The sequence below is a fragment of the Ochotona princeps genome, chromosome 7, assembly GCF_030435755.1.
Source record: "Ochotona princeps isolate mOchPri1 chromosome 7, mOchPri1.hap1, whole genome shotgun sequence".
In the NCBI taxonomy this organism is placed as follows: Eukaryota; Metazoa; Chordata; class Mammalia; order Lagomorpha; family Ochotonidae; genus Ochotona; species Ochotona princeps.
This window is the reverse complement of record NC_080838.1, coordinates 66,500,751-66,524,301: the sequence shown is the minus strand read 5'-3', so window position 1 is coordinate 66,524,301 and position 23,551 is coordinate 66,500,751. Positions and strand designations below refer to the sequence as shown.

The 23,551-nt window shown below is 47.1% G+C and overlaps 1 protein-coding gene across 3 annotated transcripts in view; it reads left to right on the top strand.

Moving 5' to 3' along the window:
- The window catches only part of SHROOM3 (shroom family member 3), a 319,221-nt gene that overhangs the window by 262,712 nt on the left and 32,958 nt on the right, over positions 1-23,551 (top strand). The gene's annotated exons all lie outside the window — the stretch shown is intronic.

The window sequence follows — 23,551 nt, the reverse complement described above, 5'->3', positions numbered from 1 at the left end:
CATTGGGCCTACTTGGGGAATCAGGAGGAGGCGCCTAGATTCTGGCTTCAGATCGACTTAGCTCCATTTGGAGAGTGGACCAAATGAGCAGATGGAAGAGCTTACACACCCTCTGTCCCTCTCTCCCTCTAACTGCCTTTCAAATAAAAGTCAGTAAATCTGTATATAAAAAACCTGGATACTGAAAGTATGTGAAAAGATGGAATTAAAAAATGATTTTAATACAAAAATCTTTGAAAATTTTTTAAAAGATTTATTTATTTTTATTGGAAAGTCAGAATTGCAGAGAGAAAGAGGAAGATCTTCAGTCCAGTGATTCACTCCCCAAGTGGAACTGAGTCGATCTGAAGCCAGGAGCTTCTTCTGGATCTCCCACATGGGTACAGGGTCCCAAGGCTTTGGGCCGTCCTTGTTTGCTTTCCCAGGCCACAAGCAGGAAGCTGGATGGGAAGTGGAGTAGCCATGACACAAACCAGTGCCCACATGGGATCCCAGCGTGTGCAAGCAAGGATTTAGCCACTGGGTCACTCCATGTGGCCCGATATTTGAAATTCATGCATAGTTCTTTTTCATTGCAGGCCTTTCCTATAAACTTTTTGAAGATCACTCTCATATGCATGAATATCAAAATCTTTGTGCCAGCATCAACGGTTTTATTCCATTTTGCACAAACTTTTTGAAGCACAACATTTGTTCATGTTGATGCTCGGGGACTTTTTGTTTTATTTGTCTGTTTGACTTACTTATTTTTATTGGAAAGGCAGGTTTATGGAGAAAAAGATCTTTTACCCACTGGTTTGCTCCTCAAGTAGCTGTGATGGCCACAGCTGAGCCAATCTGAAGCCAGGGCCCAGAGCTTCTGGGTCTCTTACATGGGTGCAAGGTTCCAAGGCTTTGGGCCATTCTCCACTGTTTTCTCAGACCACAAACAGGGAGCTGGATGGGACGTGGAGCAGCCAAGACACACACTGGCACCCATATGAGATCCCAGTGCTTACAGAGGGAAGATTAGACAATTGAGCCAAAGAGCTAGGCCCAATGCACATAGGGTTTTTAACTTACAGGGTATTTGTGTGTGTGTGTGTGTGTGTGTGTGTGTGTGTGTGTGTGTGTTTTGTAAGAGTTAGTAATTTTTTTGAAAGGCAGAGTTAGAGGGAGAGATGGAAATCCTTAGCTGGCTCACTCCTCAAACAGCCACAACAGTCAGAGCTGGGCCAGTTCAAAACCAGGAACCAGGGGCTTCTTCTAGGTTTTCCAGGTGAGTGCAGGGTCCAAGAATGTGCGTCAGCTTCTACTGCTCTCCCAGAGGCCACATTAAACATGTGGGAAAGCTGCATGTTAAACTGTGCAGTGAGCTCAAGTCATCTTTGAACTGATCATCATTGAAACTTCTCATGTCTTTTTTTTTTTTAAAGATTTATTCATTTTATTACAGCCAGATATACACAGAGGAGGAGAGACAGAGAGGAATATCTTCCGTCCGATGATTCACTCCCCAAGTGAGCCTCAACGGGCCGGTGCGTGCCGATCCGAAGCCGGGAACCAGGAACCTCTTCCAGGTCTCCCACGCAGGTGCAGTGTCCCAATGCATTGGGCCATCCTCAACTGCTTTCCCAGGCCACAAGCAGGGAGCTGGATGGGAAGTGGAGCTGCCGGGATTAGAACCGGCGCCCATATGTTATCCCAGGGCTTTCAAGGCGAGGACTTTAGCCGCTAGGCCACGCCGCCAGGCCCTCATGTCTTTTTTTTTTTTTTTTTAACTTAGTTTTTGAAATATTTTTGAGCTAGCCTATTTTGAATCTACATTATGGTCAAGGCTTTATATAAGCAAGGAATGTTCTAAGGTTGCAATGAGAGTGTGGCCAAGATAAGCAACGCCATGCTGTGTGAGCCATGCTGTGCCCGTGAGCGAGCCGGAGAGCTTTCTGAGCAGTAGGTGATGTCCTGGCCATTTAGTGAAACATTCATACTGCAGGGCTGGTGTTTGGCACGACAGTTAAGTTGCTCCTTGGGATATTTCATCGCCTATCAGAGTCCTGGGTTTGATGCCCGGCTTGGTACCCAGTTCCTGTTTCTTGCTGATACACAGTGATACGTGAAGTGGCTGGGTTCTTGTCACCTATATGGAAGACTCATATTGGATTCCCAGCTTTGGCTCAGCCCATTCTCTACCCTTGCAGGCATCTCTCCCTACCTCTCTAACCATCAAAACAAAATAATAAGCAGTATTTGTACTGTTGGAATTCTCGGGCGCCGGCAGTCTGAGCAAGCTCTCAGCCCTTGCTCTCGGTTGCCTCAGCATCAGCACGCCCCTGCTCACAGTGCCTTGTGATCTCCAGAACACTTCAGATGCAGCTCTCTCCCAGGGAAACAGAGATGAAGCTCGGGTGCTGGTTTAAACCTGTGGTAGTTCTCATTAACATCATCCTCTTCACGATTAGCAGACATCGGGTGGCGTAAGTACAGGGAATATGGTGGGTCCGTGCCGTCAGGGTCCCTAAAACTCAGACTTCCATTATTCTCCTTACTTGTAATGATAACTATTTACAATTTGTCTGCTTCCAATGTGTTATGTAGGTTTATCAACTGATCTACCTCCTGCAGTTGCTAAAAGGATCTAAAGAGCTAATCACATAAACCACTTAGGGCTCTGCCCAACTGTGAGTGTTCAACGAGTGGGTTATTCCTGTTATTAGTTATCCTGATTATGGGGTCGGCACTGTGGTGCACTGGATTAACCTGCCACCTGCAACGTTTACATTCCCATATCTGAGCAGTGATTGGAGTGCCAGCTGCTCTGTGTGTCTTATCCAGCTCGCTGTTGATGCACCTGGAAAAGCAGCAGCAGATGGCCCAAGTGCTTGGGCCCCTGACACCGTTGTGGGAGACCTGATGGAGTTCCAGACTCCTGGCTTCATCTGAGCCTAGCCTCAACTATTGTGGCCATGTGGGGAGTGAACCAGAGGATGAAACACATCTCTTTCTAACTCTGCCTTTCAAATAAATAATTAAATAAATAATTTTGAGAATTATCTTGATTTTAGTTTGGGGGTGTTTTCCTATAGCCATGTCTACTTTCATGATCAATATTAGCAGTATAAATTTGGATTTGTACTATTCCAAATTTGCATTCTCATGTTTCTAGATATGCAAATATGCATGAACGAATTTGTTGTATTCTACATAGTAAAACAACTCTGGTATCTACACAAGGTTCTTGGTAAGACTTTATTTGAACATAAGAGTAAAATAAAGTGGGAATGAGGCAGAGGTCCAGAGGAGCCCACTGTCAGGGATGAAGGCCACGTCCTAGTTTTGGGATGTGTGGAGAGAATAGACCGTCAGGGTCAGCCCCAGGGGCAGCCTGAAGAAGCAGGAGCTCTGAGGATGTCAGACCCTTCTGCAAGAAGTCCTTGGGGCTTAGTGGTGAGTCACTCTAGCATCCTGGTAAAGCCCTCAGAAGCTGAAAGTCATACTGAGGAAGTTACTGCTCTAGCCTTTGAGAAGCTCAGTCAAGGCCTGGCCCAGCTGGTGGTGACAGCACACAGATAAGACAGATCTGACATCAGCTTAGGAGGCACAGCCTGCAGCCAGTGAGGGTGGGATAAAGAAGGAAAAAGCGAAGGAGCAACTACTGGGCGGCACCTGGGGTGGGGGCAGGGCCGTTAGCCAGGATGGGAAAGGCAAGAAGATGAGGATGCAGAGCCTGAGCACTAGGCCTGGATTTGACCTTGGGACAACTGAATCCTCTCAGACAGCAATCCCTAAAAGCTGAGGACAGCCAATGGACTTCAGTGTATTATCTCCTAACCACAAAGATGGAGTTCTTTTAAAAAGTCGATGTCCTCATCAACACATTTGCATGTGACCAGTATAGCTCAATGACTACGGAGGCTAGATGTGAGGAAGCAGGTGGATGGGCAATTTCCTTTTTTTCTTTTTTCCTCTAGAGGTTTATTCATTTATTTGCAAGGTATAGTTACAGAGAGAGGAAGAGATCTTCCATCTGTTACCTCACTTCCCAAATGGTTGTAGTGGCCAGAGTTGGGCCAGTCCAAAACCAGGTGCCAGGAGCTTCTTTCAGGTCTCCCATGTGGATGCAGGGACCCTAGAACTTGGGCCATCTTTCACCGGTTACCCAAGCATATGAACAGGGAGCTGGATGGAAGTCAAGCAGTTAGGATGCAAATCTGTGCCTTTATGGGATGCTGGTGCTGCTGGCGGCACTGCCCATAGTAGTTACCTCTTAAAAATGTCACAGGATGCAGGTTGTATATGGTACTCTTGCTTAGATCCTGCTGGCTGGGATTTTTACTTGTTTTATACAGTAAACATGTTATGTCCATGTGTCTTATTTCCACAACTATGCCAGCCCATCATGACGTTTCACCCCATACCACCTCTCTGTTCCCCAAAGCCTTTCTGTACTACGAATTGTTACCTTGGCAAGCCTGAACTTAGAAACTGGATGGGTCTCATGAAGTTAATAGTCAAGTCCTATTTGAGCTTTTTTTTTTTTTAACTTTTTTTTTTTATAATCCATTTTATTGTATTGTTGTTGACAATCTTTACATAGTTAACTATAGTTGAAGGAAAAACAAGAAAAAGAAAAAAAAGGTTCAGGGGGATAGGGAGGTGGGCAATGCTATTATGTCCATATTGTTTCCATCATGTATCTGAGGTAAAGGAGGATATTGAGGGAGAAGCCCCACCTGGTTTCCCGCCCACCCCAAGTCCCGGATGTGGGGCATGCTCTGAGATATGTGCTCAAGTGGAGTTAATAGTTCTCCAGTTATGAGTCACTGCCAGTTTCGCTCGATGAGGTGGTCCACTGATTGATATGGTCCATCATGAAGTCTCCATTTGTCCCATATTTCGCTGCCAACATGTAGCTGGGATGAATGATTGTCCTATTCTGTCTTCTGTCTTTTCTTGGTTAGAATTCTGAGTCCAGCAGTTCAAGTGGGGAGATCTCCAAAGATACTTTGAGGTATTCCCAGATTAGTTTCTTGTGTGTTCTAGCAAGCACAGGGCCCGGCACAGTCCATCACCCTGATCAGCTGGTGGTTGCAATTGCTGTGTTGGTTCTGTTTTCAGTCCCGAGTTGCACTGGAACCAATGGGTGTTGCAGTCCAGTCTGGTTCGGCCCTTACATCAACCAGTGGGAGCTGCAGCCTAGTTGGGGCGACCCACAATAATCCCCACCAGACCGCCCCCTATCCTGGTTTGCCAGTATGTGTAGCAGAAGACCAATCTGTCCCCCATCCCATTTGGCTCTGGTACTTGTCAATGGGTATTAAAGCTTAGTTTTATCTAACCAACTCAACCATCCAGCCCTCACAGATATTGTTGAGTACCTCTCTATCTAGCCATCCCAGCCCCCGTCCTAGTTTTCATGCCCTCCCACGGGAATAGTGACCCAAGAAGGGGGAACCCACTTTTTCCCTCCCAGGTCTCTCTGTCCCGGTTTATGCACTCTTTAGGTGGTCCTGTGATTTGACTCGACAGAATTAGTCCCCAGTGCCAGCTTCTGCCAGCTGAAGCTGTGGCCCTGATCTAGTCCACATGCAGCGCACAGGTGTTGTAGCCTTGCTTAGTCGTGTCTGTCTCTATCCCAGCCCACGCTCTCCAGTGGGAGTGGCTGTCCAGCGAGGGGGCCAGCCCCTTAACCCCCCACCAGCTTTGCCCCTCCCTTCCTGGATCTCACGTGTGCTGGATGGGTGCTGCATTCATATCCAGTACAGGCAACCACGCCCTGGCGTTCCAGAATGTGTACTGGTTTTGTCGCAACCGAACCCGGCCCATCCCACACTCTGTTCTGGCGATCGGATTTGCCAGAGGATGACATGAACTGATTCAGCCTGGTCTGCTCCTGACCCATGCCGAATGCATGCCAGTGGGAAACTTTCCATGGCCTATTCTGGGCTGTTTCCAATCATGCTTCTCGCGCTTACCTGCAGGGACTGTGTTCTGCCAGAGGAGTTGCCCAGGCTCCTCCATCAGAACCCCTCCCAATGCCAGATTTTGCGCTTGCCAGGGGGTTCTTGAGCCAACCCTACTCAGTTCACCTCCTGTCCTAGCAGGAACAGTGGCTTTTCCTGGCTGGCTTTCACCCCATTCTGACTCTTGTTGTTGGATGTTTCAGCCCAGCCATGGCTCGTCCATACCCACATACAGCTCACACATGGCTCAGAAGGGGATTGAGACCCAGCCTAGTCAGTCCCACATCTACCCTGTTTCTCCATAACACCAGATGGTGCTGGGATCTGAACCGGCCTGGTGCATCCAATCCCAGCCCACACTAGTGCCTCGGGTGACTGCAACTGTTTTCTAGATAGAACGCAGCCCCCATTCCAGCACATACACCCCTTGGTGGGAACCTCATCCCAGCTGTGGCATCCCAGATTGGGACCGTTCCTAGCCGTAAATCACGCACCTGCACGTGGTTGCTCCAAGGACCATTAGGTGCCAGCCTGCTAGACAAGCCGGAGCTTATCTTTTACTTGATAGGTGTTCAAAGCTCAGCATTATTAAGGGATTGGAAGTTCTTCAAAGGAAGAGTTGCTGGTATTGGGAATCTTTAGGATTGACTCAGATCCCAGAAACAGTGGGGTCACTCTAGAGCTATCTCAGCAGCGATTCAGATGTCCAATACCCCAGAGCTCCCCGGCCGGGCGGCCAGCAGGCTCAGAGTGGCGCCAAATGGCGCACTGGCCGCCCGGGCCCAGCCCGCCATGAGCCATGGGCACATGGCGGACTGGGTTCGGGATCTGAGCTAGACGTCCTCTCCCGCAGCCCTCGGCTCGCCTCTGGCAGCCGGAGGTGTAATCCTGCAGGCCCAAGGTTGCGCCCCTCCCCAATCCCGTTCACCACCCAATGAGGGTGGCGGGTGGGCCCCGGACATGCCCAGTCACGGAGGCCTCCCCCATCGGCGTACTCACCCCAGAAGGAAGCAGGCCCCGCACCCAGGCATGTCCGGGCCCAGCCCGCCATGAGCCATGGGCACATGGCGGACTGGGTTCGGGATCCGAGCTAGACGTCCTCTCCCGCAGCCCTCGGCTCGCCTCTCTTTTTTTTTTTAACTTTTTATGTGGCAATCTTTTTAGATTCCTAGAAGTTATAAAAATAACACAATAGTGCTTTCTCATACAGCTGTCCCACAGCTTTCCCTAATGCTGACAGGTTTTATAACCACAGTACAAATACCAAATGAAGAAACAGCATTGGCAGCTAGTACTTTTGCAGACTTTGTAAACAATAGGCTTACTTCGTTTTTATCTGACTGATGTTGCTCTGTTCCGAGGGCCTGCGTGGGGCTTCACTGGCCCATTTCCTTGACCTCCTCTGATCTGTGATGCTCCTTGGGCTTTATTTGGTTTCGGGATCTTGCCACTTCAAAGAGGCCCAGCCACTATTTTTGTGGAATGCCTTCTCATTAAGAGCCTCTGAACAACTTCTCTTGGTTTGGTTGAAACTGCAGTTTTTTGGGCAGGAATATCACAGGGACATGTTGGCTCCTTCTTAGAGTCTCCTGTCGGGTTGCAGGGTGATGTTAACCTTGACTGCCTGATTACTGCGCGCTCTGCTGGGTCCCCTTGATGGCAGTGTACTGTTAGTGCCTTTGTAATTGATAAGTATCTTGGGGGAGAGAACTGTGTGCCAAGTTTCCTGTGTCTTCTCAGACTTTCTCCACTGATTCTTTTTTCAAGATTTATTTATCTTTATCATATTTGAGAGACTGAGTTACAGAGATAGAAAGAGAAGGAGACACACACACACACACACAGATTTTTCATCTGCTGGTTCACTCCCCAGATGACTGCAATGGTCAGGACTGAGTCGAGCAGGAGCCAGAAGCTTCATCCGAGTCTCCCACATGGGTCACACGGGCCCAAGAACTAAGGCCTTCTTTTGTGGCCTTCCCAGGCACAGAAGTGGAGCAGCTAGGACCTAAATCGGCACCCACATGGAAGACCTGTGTTACAGGTGGTGGCTTAAACCTCTTTGCCATGACGCCTGCCCCATCTCCACTGGTTTTTAAAGATTGATTCATTTATTCATTTAAAAGACAGGATGACAGCATGGGACAGACCGAGACATCTTCCTTCCAATAGAATACTCCCCAAATGCCAGCAATAGCCAGGGCTGTGCCAGTCTGGCACCAGGAACATGGAATTCCTTCTGGTTTCCTACATAGGTGACAGGGACATTAGCAGGAAGCTGGATCATAAGTGTAGGAACCAGGTCATATGGTGCTGGCATTCATACACGGATGTGGTGACGTAATTGCTGTGCCACAACGCACACCCCTCTCCACTCCTTTTAAGCATCTGTTGATGATACCTGTGACAGCATTACTGTGATGTTCTGAAAATGGGATCTGTATTCCCTTTATTCCTTCTGTGTTTATTCATTGGAGTTCTATTCAGAAAACCTCTGCCTTCATCCATCATTTACCCAAACCACCCATTTTTCTCAGTAGGAACTCCTTCATTCTCTTGGACATAATCTGATGGTATCGCGATCTCTTGTGTTGCTCAGCTTGTTCTGGCTTGGACACGTGGGAGCCCTTCCAAGCTCGTCTGCTCTGAATCCTTTCGGAAACACAGGAAGGGGCGAGGTGCTGATGTCCTGTTCTAATACATGGAGGAGGCAAGCTGTGATGGGCTTGTCATCTTCCCAGGCATTGAGGTGGGATGTTGGGAATGGAGTGATAGGTTGAACAGGCCTGTAGGCTGATCCTTGGAAATGGGAAGGACTGGGGTCATCTTTGAAGCAAACCGAGGTGGTGAGTCACACTACCTTAAAATAGCTAGAAAGGGTTTTCTCACTTGCTGATAAGAAAAGGGAAGAAAAAGCCCCTTTTCCAGGTGTTGACCAATGGCCAGAGACAGACATATAACTGAATATTCTGAATCATCAATCCCATCCTCCCTGTCCTTGAGTTCTAATGCACCACCAGAAATCCTCACGAGCTGTCTTACTGTGTGGGCACAGGCTTCTCCAGACCAGACGTCAAGCCTCGGGTTAGAGTAGTTCATCAGTGAGCTGGCCAAGGGGACAGAATGTTCTGGCTTAAATCTGTGGATCTTCTAAGCCGGTGCTTCCTCACCTACCACTGCTCACTACCATCATCAGCCCCTTGCCCTGTGACTAAGCATTTACCCGGACACTGGGGTGCGGCTCTGCTTGTAGAGGCAGCAAGATGAGTGGATGCTGAAGACCCAGTGTTTCAATCCTAATTCCCTCTCGGTTGAGCAGCTGGGTTGGCCTGCTGGGCCTCTGCACCTTGCCAGGTGGGGAGTTCTGCCCCCTCTCCCCACTCACTGCCTCCCAGGGGCTGATGCTGTGTTCTCTGGCTGTATGCCTACGGGCTCCGTGAGGTGTTCTTACAAAACCCTTGCTTCAGTCTCTTGCCTCTGGCTGGGGAAGTGGAAAGCATTTCACTTGCTTTTGCCCAGTGGCATTTTTGCCTGTGGAGGAGGAGGAGCAAGGGTTAGCAGAGTTGGTTCCAGAAGACTTCCTGGTTGCAGTTTGCTGTGGTTTAGAAAAAGAAGATTCCCTTACCACCCTCCTCCTCCTCCTGCTGCCCACGAGATGCAATTCTGGCATTTCTGAGCCTTGTGCTCTTGTCCACACTGCTGGATCTCTTCGGGGAAACGTATGGAGGCTCACCTCCTCTTTTCCTGGCCTACTGAGCCGGAATTGAGTTCTGACTGGCCGAGTTATGGGGGTCCCTTTGCCCTAAGCTTGGGGAGGTGGGGTTTAACTGGAGGCTCGTGGAATTGCTGGGTAGGGAGTAGGGGGTTGCTCCTGCACCCCAGCAGGAGCAGGCGAGATGGCTGTTTATTCCACAATGGAATGTGACGTCGGGTGGGCCAGAGGGTTGTTCTCTAGGCTCTTGCTGTTCGCAACGAGGTAAGTCCAGACCCTTCTAAGCCTGGTTTCGGAATCTCCCCCCATGGGATTCCAAACTGTGAAGCCTGTTAGCAGGTCTTTTTGATGTGCTTGTTTTAGCTCTTTCAAATGAAACATAATCACCTATACGTTAAGTTTGTCTCTCTCTTAATTTGCCATGGCATGTTTCCTTATTTGAGCATTTCCCATGATTTAGGTACTGTTACTATTTGGAAATTTGTCAGTCCCTCTGTCTCCTGAACTTCCTTGCAGTCTCCAGCTTTTTCATCTCCTCTGCATGGCACAGCGCTCTGGGTTTTGTACTTCTTGGGTTGGCTTTCCCTGTTCCTGGGGGACCTTCCAGGGTAACTGTTGCTGCTTCGCACAGCTCACACCTGTGCACCTGCACCCAGCTGCTTCTACCTGTGTGACAGCTTGAGGATTATTTTGCCCTCACTTATGCCCTAATGCTTTCCCTTTGTATGCATTCCAGGGTCTGCCTGGTGTCATTGTCCTTCTCTGTAAAGAACTTTTTGACATTTCTTAGAATGTGAGCTTGTTCGCAAAAAAAAGGAGAGCCCTTTCGTTTTCTGAGATTTTCTCTCCCCCTTCACTCTCAAAGGCATTTTACTGGGTCCATAAACCTAGCTTAGCTTTGGGTTTTTTGTTTGTTTCTCAACACCTTCAATATTTCACTCCTCCCTCTTGCTTGTGCGGCTTTTAAGGAGAGGTCAGATGTCATTCTTATCTTTCCTCCTCCTGTGCTATTCTTCCCTCTGGCTACTCTTTATCCCTGATTTTCTTTAAGTTTGGAAGTGATACCCCTAGGTAGAGTTTTCCTGGAATGTCCCCTGTTGACTGTTCTCTGAGCTTCCTGGAGCTGTGGTTTGGGGTCTGACACGTGTTTTGGGAAAACTCTTAGTCATAACTTTTCCAAATAGTTCTTTTGGTTGAGACTGCCCAGTATGTATTACTTAACTCCAGTGCAATTGCAGGTTTAGATATTCGTTATCTTGCCCTTCTTATTCACAGTCATTTGAATTCAGCTTTTATCCTTATATAACCTTGATTGGAAATGTTGGTTCAGAGTTAGGCTTCATGCCAGTACTCGCTTCTATGGTGCTTTTACTTAAAAAAAGAATCCAATATGGAAAGAGCCGGTGGATACAACCAGGCAATATTCTAGGTGTCAAGCTGACTCTTGGATGTTTGTTTTATTAGTATGGGCATTTTATTATATCATGTAAAAAGAAATGTATATGAACAGCTTCTTTTACAAAATACATGTATAGGGGTCACAAGGCTGGTTTTTCAAGTTTTCTTTGGCGTTCTGTCATATGAGAATGAACAGGAGAACATTCTTCTGAGTTTTCTTACAGTCTCCCCCAGTCTCGTGTTCAGTGTGAGCGGAGGTGGCGGCCAGGCTCTCCTCCATGTTGTAAGAATTTGTTACAGAAGTGCCGGCAGGCCTTAAGGAGTTGTGCAACAGGTGTTCCTAAGGCTTTCAGCATCTTCCACTGCTCTGCCTTTAAGTCTTCACTGTTAACCCAGGTCCCGATCCTTGGAAACTATTGCAATCAGAATGTCTTTCCTATCATAATTTAAAAACAGATTTTTCTTTTATCATTACTTAAGGTTTTTTTTTAAAAGATTTATTTATTTTTTATCAGAAAGTCACTTTACAGAGAGAACACGAGACAGAGAGAAAGGTCTTCCATCCGCTGGTTTACTCCATGTGGTTGTAACGGCCAGAACTGAGCCAATCCATAGCCAGGAGCTTCTTACAAGTTTCAAACGCGGGTGCAGGGTCCCAAGGCTTTGGGACGTCCTGCTGCTTTCCTAGGCCACAAGCAGGGAGCTGGAAGAGAAATGGAGCAGCTGGGACTAGAACCGTTTCCCATATAGGATCCTGGCACATGCAAGGTGAGATTAGGTTACTAGGCTAATGTGCTGGGCCCTAATTAAGGGTTTTAACTAAACGTAACTTTCTGCACTTTCTTATTTGTAGCCTTAAATGAAGGAGACAAGTAGTGAAAAGCAGAGATGAGAAAAATTCATCACAATGCCTCAGGCTTGTTTTCAAGGAAAACTCAGTTTCATTTGTGTTAGGGAGCTGGCAGTGCATTTATTTATTTATTTATTTATTTTTAAAGATTTATTTGTTTTTATTGGAAAGTCAGATATACAGAGAGGGAGAGAGACAGAGAGGAAGATCTTCCCTCCAGTGATTCACTCCCCAAGTGGCTGCAATGGCCAGAGCCGCACCAATTCGAAGCCAGGATCCAGCAACTTTCTCCAGGTCTCCCACATGGGTGCAGGGTCCCATGGCTTTGGACTGTCCTTGACTACTTTCCCAGGCCACAAGCAGGGAGTTGGATGGGACGCGGGGCTACCGGGATTAGAACCAGTGCCCATATGGGATCCTGGCACGTTCAAGGCGAGGATTTTAGCCACTAGGCCACTGCACCAGGCCCTGTTTTTGTTTTAATGGAATGATACTTAGAAAAAATCAGTACGCAAAGGCATGGCTTCTGCCACACACACGCGCACGCGCTCCAGTAACTTTCTTCATCTGTCTGGATAAGCGCAATTTACTTTATTCCTTGAAATTACATTAAAAATGAATGTACCTGAAAATGTTTGAGATGGTATTAGACTCCTGTGAACTCCTGAAGGATGGTCTCCCATGGATGTCCTGGCGGAGGAGTCCCAGTGTGGTGGGAGGGGAGCCATCTCACAGTCTGCAGGCACCCCACCCTGAGGTGGGGAGGGGAGGAAACCACACACCTTTGTACTGTTCCCTCTGAGCTGTTTGCACTCCTGTTGGTGACCAACAAGCTCCCCTGGGGAAGCCCCACGAAACTTCTCCTACAAATGCAGCACACCTCAAAAACCCTGTTCTCTCTGCCTGTCTGAGCGCTGGATGTCTGTGGAGGACAGCCTCCAGCCTGCAGCTATAACCCCAGCCCTCAGCTCCCAGCTCTCAGCCCCAGCCCCAGCCCTCAGCCCCAGCCCTCAGCCCCAGCTCCAGCCCCCAGCCCCAGCCCCCAGCCCCAGCCCCCAGCCCCAGCTCTCAGCCCTCAACCCTCAGCCCCAGCCCCAGCCCCCAGCCCTCAGCCCCAGCAGTACATTCTGAGACAGGAACAGAAGGGGAATAAAAGAACAAAATTTCATAGTTGAAGGAATCAGCAGAAACCATTCCCTCACCACCGCCCAGTCCCCTCAAGCAGATAAAAATGCCTGGTTATGAACTGAGCTTTGACACAGAAGTTATTCATGCAATTCTATTTATGCTGGACTATTATGAATTTGAAACTCAGTGAATGAGGGTGGATGTTTGGCTCTGAGTTAAGATCCCTCTTGGAATGCCACACCCCATAATTGGAGTGTCTGGGCTCTACTGCCAGCTGAGTTCTGGTTCCAGCTTCTTGCTAATGATCGGAGGTGGCAAGTGATGGCTCAAGTACTCGGGTTTCTGAAATCCACACAGGAGATCTGGATTCATTTCCTGGCTCCTGGCTTCCATCTAGCCCAATCTTGGTTGTTGTGGGTATTTGCAGTGGAGTGAATCAGCAAATGAATGATCTCTCTGTATTTATCTTTCTGCCTTTTAAACATAAATATTTTAAAGATTTTTTTTTTATTGTTATTATTGGAAAGCCGGATATACAGAGAGGAGGAGAGACAGAGAGGAAGATCTTCCATCCGATGTTTCACTCCCCAAGTGAGCCGCAACGGGCCGGTGCGCGCCGATCCGAAGCCAGGAACCAGGAACCTCTTCCGGGTCTCCCACGCGGGTGCAGGGTCCCAAAGCTTTGGGCTTTGGGCCGTCCTCAACTCCTTTCCCAGGCCACAAGCAGGGAGCTGGAAAGGAAGTGGAGCTTCCGGGATTAGAACCGGCGCCCATATGGGATCCCGGGGCTTTCAAGGCGAGGACTTTAGCTACTAGGCTATGCCGCCGGGCCCCATATGGGTGCCAGTTCTAATCCCGGCAGCTCCACTTCCCATCCAGCTCCCTGCTTGTGGCCTGGGAAAGCAGTTGAGGACGGCCCAAAGCTTTGGGACCCTGCCGCTAGGCCACGCCGCCGGGCCCCGGATAACTTATATTTTAACATCGGATGGGAGATCTTCCTCTCTGTCTCTCCTCCTCTCTGTATATCCGGCTTCCCAATAATAATAAAATCTAAAGAAAAAAATAATAATAAACATGCATGCAGAATTTTTAAGTCATGCTCAGTGCTTGTACAGACCACAGGTATTCCAATTTTTGCATCAAATTTTGCCATGAGTGATGTGCAAATGTTGACACCTGGAAAGGATGGGGCATTATCTGAGGTGGAGAGGGACAGAGAAGGAGGTGTCAGTACCATGGCCCACTAAAGCCCTAGGGAAAAACACCCACAGCCATTGCTAGTCCCTGTCTTTGATATTTTGGGTGGTAATCTGTATGATTTAATCTTTGAAGATGAAGAGAGGATAGACTAGTAATAAGAGTGATAATAGTATGGAGGACTTGGTAAAATTTGCAATCTTTTCTCTTGCACCAGTTCTATTTGAGTCGTATGGCCCCATTTGAGTAGACCTGGCTCCTGCTGTGACTTTGTCACCAGAGTTAAAAGGCTCCAGGGCTTAGTATCAGAATGTGGCATTTAAAAAGAAAGTCTCATTCCAGAAGGGACTTTATGTTGCCTAAGGCCTGCCTGTCTACCCCTGAACTGCTTTTCTTTTTCTTTAAGATGAAGTCATTAGTCCTGTGGGAAAACCTTGGGAAAGGTGCTTGTCCCACAAAGCCTGAGGAGAGCCTGGCAGAGCCCTAAGGCAGTAATGAGGCCTCTGCCACCAGCTGGGGTGTGCTACCCAAGTGGGGCTGTCATGTTCACATTTCTGATAAGGCCTTTAGGCACCACTTAGGGGACACCCAGGTCCCATATGTGTGTGTTGTGGTTCAAGTCCCCGCTCCCTTGCAGTGCAGCTTCCTACACGCTGGGAGGCAGCCTGTGATGGCTCAAGTGCTGGGTTCCTGCTACCCGTGTGGGAGACCAGCAGTGAGCTGCTGACTATGGTTCTGCGTGGCCCAGCCTCAGCCGCTGTGGACACCTGGGGAGTAAATTAAAGAAGAGTGATCTTTTTCTTTCTCCTTCTCTCTGTCTGCCTTTCAAATAAGTAAAATGTAAGGGTCTCATAAAATTAAAAATGAGACACACACACGGTGGAATGCTGGAGTCCAGCTCCAGCCGAGAGTTCGGAGCTCAGGAAGGGTGCATGGAGTCGGCAATAAAGAAAGACACAGACACTGACACTTCGTGGCTTCTTGCTATATACTTTATTCTCAAGAAGAAGCTGTCCTTTTTATTTACTTAGACACATCACTAGCCTCTGCACAAACGTTTGATTTTTTTATCTTTAACTTTAGAACTAAGACAGCATACACAGATGTTCAATTAATTTTTACTTCATGGTCAACCAGGTGCTCTTAAAGATAATTCTGTAAGTTACTATAATCAGTTTCTTTAAAGCAAACCATTATTCATTCTTCAGATGTAGCCATTAGGTGACAGCCAGAACTCCAAGGCCGAGGCACAGATGGTTACCTGCTAATCAGTAAAACATTCCTACCTACTACATTTTATTTTCACAACTTATCTATCACTTAATGGGAAAAATACATCAAAAAAAAAAGAACATAAGGATCTAAAGCAAAAAGTTTCAAACGTTAAATCCCCCTACAACTGCAGACCCTACAACCCCATAAACAATTAAACAATAATCAAAAGTATATCTCTGTGATGTTAGTAGAATTGCCCTATATTTCCTCTAGTTAAAAAATTATGAAAGCGGCTAAAACAGCTACATTTTCTATGCTCTAAAAAGTTGCAAGGACAGGCTAACCTTTAAGGTCACAGTAACTATATTTTTTGCCATAGCAGTTTCCACTCATACTCCCATCAATTCTGTTAGTCTGTAAAATTCTTATTAAGCCATTTCCCAGAAGGCATGCTATATGTCTGGGCCAGATTTCAGGACAATGGGTAGGCACACAACAAGGTGTCCAGAAATGGCATGAGTTTAATTGTACCCCTGTGCGCAGTTAAAGGCCCACTCACCAAGACATTATCAGTAACATTAACTCTCAAGCTCATATTGCTTGCCAAAGCCATCTCACAGGGGCAAACAATGCCTCAGTAGATTACAGGATTCTTAGCGGGGTGCTTGAGTGTCCATGCAAAAAGGTGGTGAGACTGCATCAAGGTGGTCAGAGAGAAATCCGCCGGGCCCTGCCAAACAGCTGGAAGCTCCCCCGGTCCCTGCCAAGCAGGGGAGCTGTTCTCTTCACACCTTCGTGCCATGCACACCTACTGCACGGACCCCTGCAGTGGAATACCTGGCAGCTGAAAAGACAGAAGGGTGTGAGAAAGCTCTGTGAGCAGTGGCATAGAGCGATACGCGTAAGGCCAAGTTCCAAAGTCAGAGGTAGAATCTCACACTCATTCTCCTGGGAAAGCGGTAAACGAGATGACATGTTCATGTTTGCTTGTGCTTGTTCAACTCTAGCAAAGGAACACAAGGAAGGAACTCCAGGGAGCAGCAAGAGGTAGGGGTGGGGGAGCCTGGAGACCAAATGCATGCACTGAGTATTATTAATGAGTTAATTATGATTTAAGAGATGGCCTGAAGTAAATATGGGGAAAATGTTCAGATCTGATCAATTTTGGTGGCCAATAAATGGGTAGTCTTTATATTGATGTGAATGTGTTTTTTTATATATGTTTGAAGTTTATAATTTCAAAATGATTTAAAATAATTTAAACGATTTTATTGGAAAGTCAGAATTACAAGAAGAGAAACAGAAAGATCTTCCGTCCACTAATTCACTCTCCAAGTGGCTGCAACAGCCAGTGCTGAGCCCATTCAAAGTCAGGAGCCAGGAGCCTCTTCTGGGTCTCCCACGCGGGTACAGGGTCCCAAAGCTTTGGGCCATCCTCGATTGCTTTCCCAGGCCACAGGCAGGGAGCCGGATGGGAAGTAGAGCAGCCAGGATGCAAACCAGTTCCCAAATGAGATCCTGGCGCATACAAGGCAAGGACTTTGGCCACTAGGCTTCTGCACTGGGCCAGGTTTTAAATAATTTTTTTAAAACAGATGGAGCTGAATAGCAGTGACAAAGAAAGAAATCTAAGAGGGCTGGGTGTGATAGCATAGCAGCTGAAGTACTTGCCTTGAACGCACCAGGATCCCATATGGGCGCCGGTTCCCATATGGGCACTGGTTCATATCCTGGCAGCTCCACGTCCCATCCAGCTCCCTGCTTATGGCCTGGGAAAGCAGTTGAGGACGGACCAAGGCCATGGGACCCTGCACCTGAGTGGGAGACCAAGAAGAGGCTCTTGGCTCCTGACTTCAGATTGGTTCAGCTCCAGCCATTGAAGCCGCTTGGGGAGTGAACCATCAGACAGAAGGCCTTCCTCTCTGTATATCTGCCTTTCCAATAAAACTAAATAAATCTTTAAAAAAGAGAGAGAAAGAGAGCTTAAGAAACTGTGTTAGGGCCCAGCATGGTAACCTAGTGTCGTAAGTTCTCACTTTGAATGCACTGGGATCCCATATAGACACTCCTGTCTCCTGGCTTCGGATCAGTGCAGCTCTGGCTGTTGTGGCCACTTGGGGAGTGAATCAGCAGATGGATGATCTTTCTGTTTCTCTTTTTCTTTATATCTGACTTTCTAGTAAAAAGAAACAAATCTTAAAAAAAAAAAACAGAAAGAAACAATGTTTTAGCACATCTGTCATAAAGGTCTCAACCCCATCCTCTAAAATGTTAACTCCAGTTGACTTAATTTACAAAAATGTACTGGCATATTGTGCTTTACATCTTTGGGTTTGTTTGTTTTTGTTTTGTTTTGGGTGGGTGAGCATGTAGGATTTGGGGGAGCATGTAGGATATGGGTGAGTATGTAGGATTTGGGGGAGCATGTAGGATTTGGGGGAGCATGTAGGATTGAAGGAGAACTTTGTTGTGATGACCCTGCTTCTGTTATAGTATTATGCACTATATAAATGATGAACATGCAGGCAGATAGGTAACCATGTGGATTATAACCATTTTAAAAAATATATTTATTTTTATTGTAAAGGCAGATTTACAGAGAGGAGAAAAAGAGTTTCCATCCACTGGTTCACTGCCCAAGTGTCCACAATACCCAGAACTGAGCCAATCTAAAGCCGGGAGCTTCGTCTGGTTCTACCATGCTGGTACAGGGTCCCAAGGCTTTGGGCCATCCTCGACTGCTTTCCCAGGCCACAAGCAGGGAGCTGGATAAGAAGCTGGAACAGCTGGGATATGAACTGGCACTCATATGGAAAATTGGTGCTACAAAGTGGAAGATTAGCCATTTGAGCCATTGTACCAGCCCTTGTGGTTATTTTTATTTTGTTATACTGATAGGCTTGAGTGTATTTTAATTCCTTTTTTGAGCTTAATATTTTATTATTTTTTGGCATTTTAAATTTCCATCTTACTCAAAGGCTTATTGGCTGTACTAAATAAAGAGCTCAACAGATAGAAAGACTGAATGGACAAGGGCAGTAAACGTTAATCAAATGGAAATATGTTCAACCTCATTCATATAAATTGTATTAACATTTTTTTAAAGATCTAGTTGAGAGAGAGAATATTTTCCATCCACCGGTTTACTTGCAAGATTGCTACAGTGCCCAATATTGGACCAGTCCAAGAGCCTGGAGTTTCAGCCAGGTCTCGCACATGGGTGACAGGGGCCTGGGTATGTAGGCCATCATCTGCTGCTTTCCCAGGTGCGTTACAGAGAGCTGAATCAGAAATCAGCAGGTTGAACAGGAACCAGTACCCATATGGGTCAGTGACAGCTTTACTTGCTATACCAGAATGCTGGCCCCAAAGTAAAATTTTTAAAAAACATGAAAAGTTTTTTACAGTTTTGGACATTTGACTCATGTCTTGTTGATTACTGGCCTGGCTTCACAACAGTAGTGCCTGGGAAAAGTAGCAACAGCAACAGCTCACAGAAGAACACCAATGGACAGATGTGACTCTAGCTCTCAGAATGTTCTAAGTTAGAACATTTATCCAAAGAAGGCCAATCTTACAAGGGTCTTTGAAGTTCTACTCGTGAGGTTTTTGGCTAACCTCAGACCCTATTCAGTGACCAAAATGCCCCCAAAGACTGGAGGCCCAGTATGATCTATTAACTCACAAGCCTCTGGCTATACTGGGTTGTATTCTTTGAAGACCCCAAATTCATTCCTGCCTCAAGCACTTTGTAGTCTGCTATGCTGTTCCCACAGCTCTTTGCATGGTTGACTCTCAATGCATCTTGCTGTGAATTTCCATCTCGCAAACAGGCTGTACGTGCCCGAAGCAGGCACGTCCAACCATACAGGAAAACAACCTACTGAAGCGTGACCTCCTCTGCCCGTCCCAGCTCACCACATGGCTCTGCAGGTCGCTGCCTGAGTAGAAGCATCACCTCTCTTTCTCTCTGCCTTTACGACTGGGCACATTTAGACATTCTCCTTTTCCTCACTCACACCAGGCAGGTTGAGAGAAAGTGCTCAGGTGCCTAGAAGGGTGCGTGGCACTCACCAAGCATTCACTTTTACTTTTTCACTCTGATTTTGCTTAGTATTTTCTATTGCAACCGAGTCTCCTCATCAAGATTATAAACTACTTGCAGCCATCCCCTAGCTGGTGAGAGGCTTACAGTAGGTGACCAGCAGACACTGCTCGAAACCCCTGAATTGTGTGTTGATTTTCTCAGAAATATGCTTTGCATTCCTGGCCCTCTCTGGGTGAGGGCAAGGTCCTTGAAAAAGGACATCGTGTCACTTGTTAATTCCAGTTTCATCAGCCGGTCCATCCCACGCAGCCAAGCTTCCTTGTTTGTGGTTAGGAATGCAACAAAAGGGCTTTGTCTGATTTGCACCCATACACACATAACTAAGTTTGCTGAATTTTAAAATTCAGTCATCTGACTCTTAACTCATTGGTTCATGATGTAATATACCCCAGGAAAACATTTCTTCATCTTTTAAGATGGGAGTGGTCCCAAAATGTGTAAATAGGCTGTGCTCTTTAGGAATGCTGATGGAATTGCGTGCCCACTGAAAAAGTCTATAAACAGCTGTTCGGCGTTTCTGGTTATCTCAACGTACAGTTGAGATGGGAGGTTATTTTTAAAACACTTTGCTTTTTATTAAGTATTACATGGACATGGTACAAAATTCAAAAGCTACAAAACAAAATACAGTGAAGATAAATTTCTTCCATAGCAGTCTTTGTTGCTAGATTCTAAAGGATCTTCAGAAATACTGTTTAGTGTATGCGATGACACATGCTTGCTCCCACTAACTAACACATAATTTCCATCTCCCCAATGTCAATGAACAGCATCATTCCATATTACCATATGGAGAACAACTCCGTTCTTGATAGCCACATAGTGTTCCGTTAAATGGATGTACTACATGGCTTAAGGAAGATTGTTTTTGTCTTTTTTTCTTTTTAAAAGACATTTAATAGTGTGTTTGTGTGTGTGTGTGCTTCAACAGCACCCTGTCCTTAAGCCTGTTAAGCCTGTGTTAGACCCTGCTGTCCCACCCAGGGTAGGTAAACACACAGGGTCCGCAAACAGGTACCTTGTGAAAAGTATGCACGGTCTTTGAAATTTGGTGTACCAAAATCAACTGATCTTCTCATTCTGTTTTTCCATGGATTTTTGAAGTGTCGTCGTTCACAGCTGTATATCCACGTGGTCACTTACGACCAACAACTCTGCCCCTCAGTAGCCTTAAGATCAGGCATCTTGTCAAGTTCACCACCACTGTCTTGGTGCCAGACCCTCATCAGTACAGTGACCTCCAAGTCTTGTCTCTCTCCAATGTATTCTCTGTGTTACTGGCAGTGCCTCTGCACTGCTCACACTGGAGCAGGCTTCTCCCTGGCTAAAGTTCTGGGGTTTCTGGGGCCACTGGCCCGTCTAGACCCCTCGTGTGGCACCAGCGAGGCGTTTTACCACCTGGCCCCTCTTGTCCTGCCTGCACATCTGCCACTCTAGCTATGGTCACATTCTCCTTTCTGGACGTCTGCAGGACTTCCCCTGTCTTCTTTACCCCAAGTCCCCTGGCTTTCCCACAGTTTCTCTTCCGCCATGCCGTCCCTTTCCCATCTGGGGAGATCTTTCCTGGTTGAGTAAACCCTGAAGCTGCCTCGACTCACTCCTGCCCTGTTGTGACGCGCCCCTCCTGTGTGTGCACTGAGCACCTGGGCCAGGGTGCCGGTGGGGGACAGTCTATTAGAGTGGTTTACCCAGCTGGCAGCACTATGCATTCATTATTCAGGCCTTGTGATACATTATTCTCATTGGATTCCTGATGCTAGCACAGCAGCTGGCATATAGCAAGTCTATAAATGACTGAACGGGAAGGAAGACTGAGGAAAGTTCTAGAAAGCTTACACTTAAATGGAAGTCTTACTGTCATGTTTATAGCACAAAGACATTTTTTATGATTGACCTGGGTGAAGCAACTCCATTTGTCTTCTCTCCCTTCAAAAAGGCATTGTGCCAGCAGTGGGCTGTCTTGCCCTTCGGGATACCTCTGAAGTTACCAGCAGGTCATCTCCCGCCTCAACAACACGTGTCATGGGGGAGCTGGAACACTGGACAGCCACCCTGGGCACACCCCAGCGCTGCCCTGATGCCACTCTTCAGTGGTATCCACAGCTCCTCAGGGAGTTCCAGAGCTAACATCCGACTACTAAGAGGAGACCTTGCTCCCTAATAGAGGGTAGAAGCATCATGGTCAGTTCTTTGTCCTTACACATCTTGAGCCATTGGAGGCCCAAGTGGTGAGTGCGTGAAATGCTTCCAGGTACCTCATGCGGGAGAGACCTTATTTCTTCATGTCCCGTGTGACTGGGCTCCCGGCCTGACTCCCAGGCTGTGTGATTGCCTTCAGCCCTGAGGGGCGAGGAGGCGAGGGTGGAGGAACAGCAGGAAGGGTGTCCAGCCTCTGCATGGAACTGGGGAGTGGGCCAGGCATCTGAGTCAGCGAGGAAGCCGTGTTCAGTGGAGGCAGCTGGGCTTCGGGAACACGGTCGAGAGGCACAGCCTGGTGCCTGGGAGCTGGAGTTCCGCAGTCACAGAGGGAGCAGCAGGAAGGGGACTGAATGGCTGAGATGCCGAGGCCTTGGGCTCTCAGCTGCCTGCTCTGAGAGAAGGCTGACTCGGCTTTGGGGCAGTGTGCAGTCTCTAAGGGCTTGTCTGGAACCCAAAACTCCTGGGACAAATAAGCAGCTAAATAGTGAAACAGCCTGGCCCCTGTTGTTAATCTCTGGACACCATGCTCTTCCTTCCTATAGGGTTTGTTTTTGCTGTAGTTCTTTAGATTTATTTTTATTTGAAAGGCAGGGTTACAGAGAGAAGCAACAAAGAGCTTCCACCTGCTGGCTCACTCCCCAGATGGACACAATGGCAACTCTCTGCCATGCACGCACCAGGCTCTTAGAGGCTGCGACCATGGTGGCTCCTCTGTTCTCATTACTGATGCTTTCCCAAGATCTCAGAGCTGGGTGAGACGGTCCTGGCCCCTCTCCCTCCTCCGTTCCTCGCCTTCAGCTGCTTTCCTCCTGACCTTCCCCTTTGTCCTACATACGGTGGACGGGCTGGTCTTCAGCTCTCTATCAGCTCATTAATCAGGAATGATGATAATGATGCTTAACATTTCCTGCTCTTGTTTTTGGTGCCAGGTACATGATCCAGCTTTTTAATCCTACAGAAGCCCTGTGAATAGGTTCTATTATAATCTGCCTTTTATAAAGGGGGAAGTTCAGGTGGTTAAGAAACTTAACTAAAGGGCCTAGTGGATAAAGTCCTCACCTTGCGTGCACTGGAATCCCATATGAGTGCCAGTTCATGTCCTGGCTGCTCCACTTCCTTTCCAGCTCCCTGCTTGTGGCCTGGGAAAGCAGTAGAGGATGGCCCAAGGCCTTGGGACCCTTGTGTGGGAAACCCAGAAGAAGCTCCTGGCTCCTGGCTTCACATTGGCTCAGCTGACCATTATGGATGCTTAGGGAGTAAAGCAGCGGATGAAGATCTTTCTCTCTGTCTCTCCTTCTCTCTGTAAATCTTTCATTAACAATAAAATGAATATTTAAAAGAAAAAAAAACTTAAATCCAATGGGAGAAAAAACCTCAGTGGCATCAATGTACAAAATGCCTTTAGGCCCAAATTTGCCTGATCTCAGAGCTGACCACCTTAATCCACAGCCCAGTCTCCCCATCTCAGGGAACATTTGAATTTTTCTCACTTTTCCGAACAGTTGGTTCACCTGACTCCTGGCTTCTCTGCTTCAGTATTTATTGATTGCATAAAAATCTCCTGCAACTGTTCCTCTTGCCAAACATGAGAACTTTTTCCTTTTACCATAATCACTTTGCTGACAGTTGAAAAATACAGAATCTTCAAAGAGTTCGTGGAAGGTGCAACAGATGTTTAAGATTCTGCATAAGAACAGGTTTCTTAATCTTTTTCTAGGAACTGTTTGTAATTAGGCATGTTTTTTAGAAATCATCCTCTATTGGGAAGCCTTAGTGTCTCTCCTGTTTATTTGAAGTCAGTC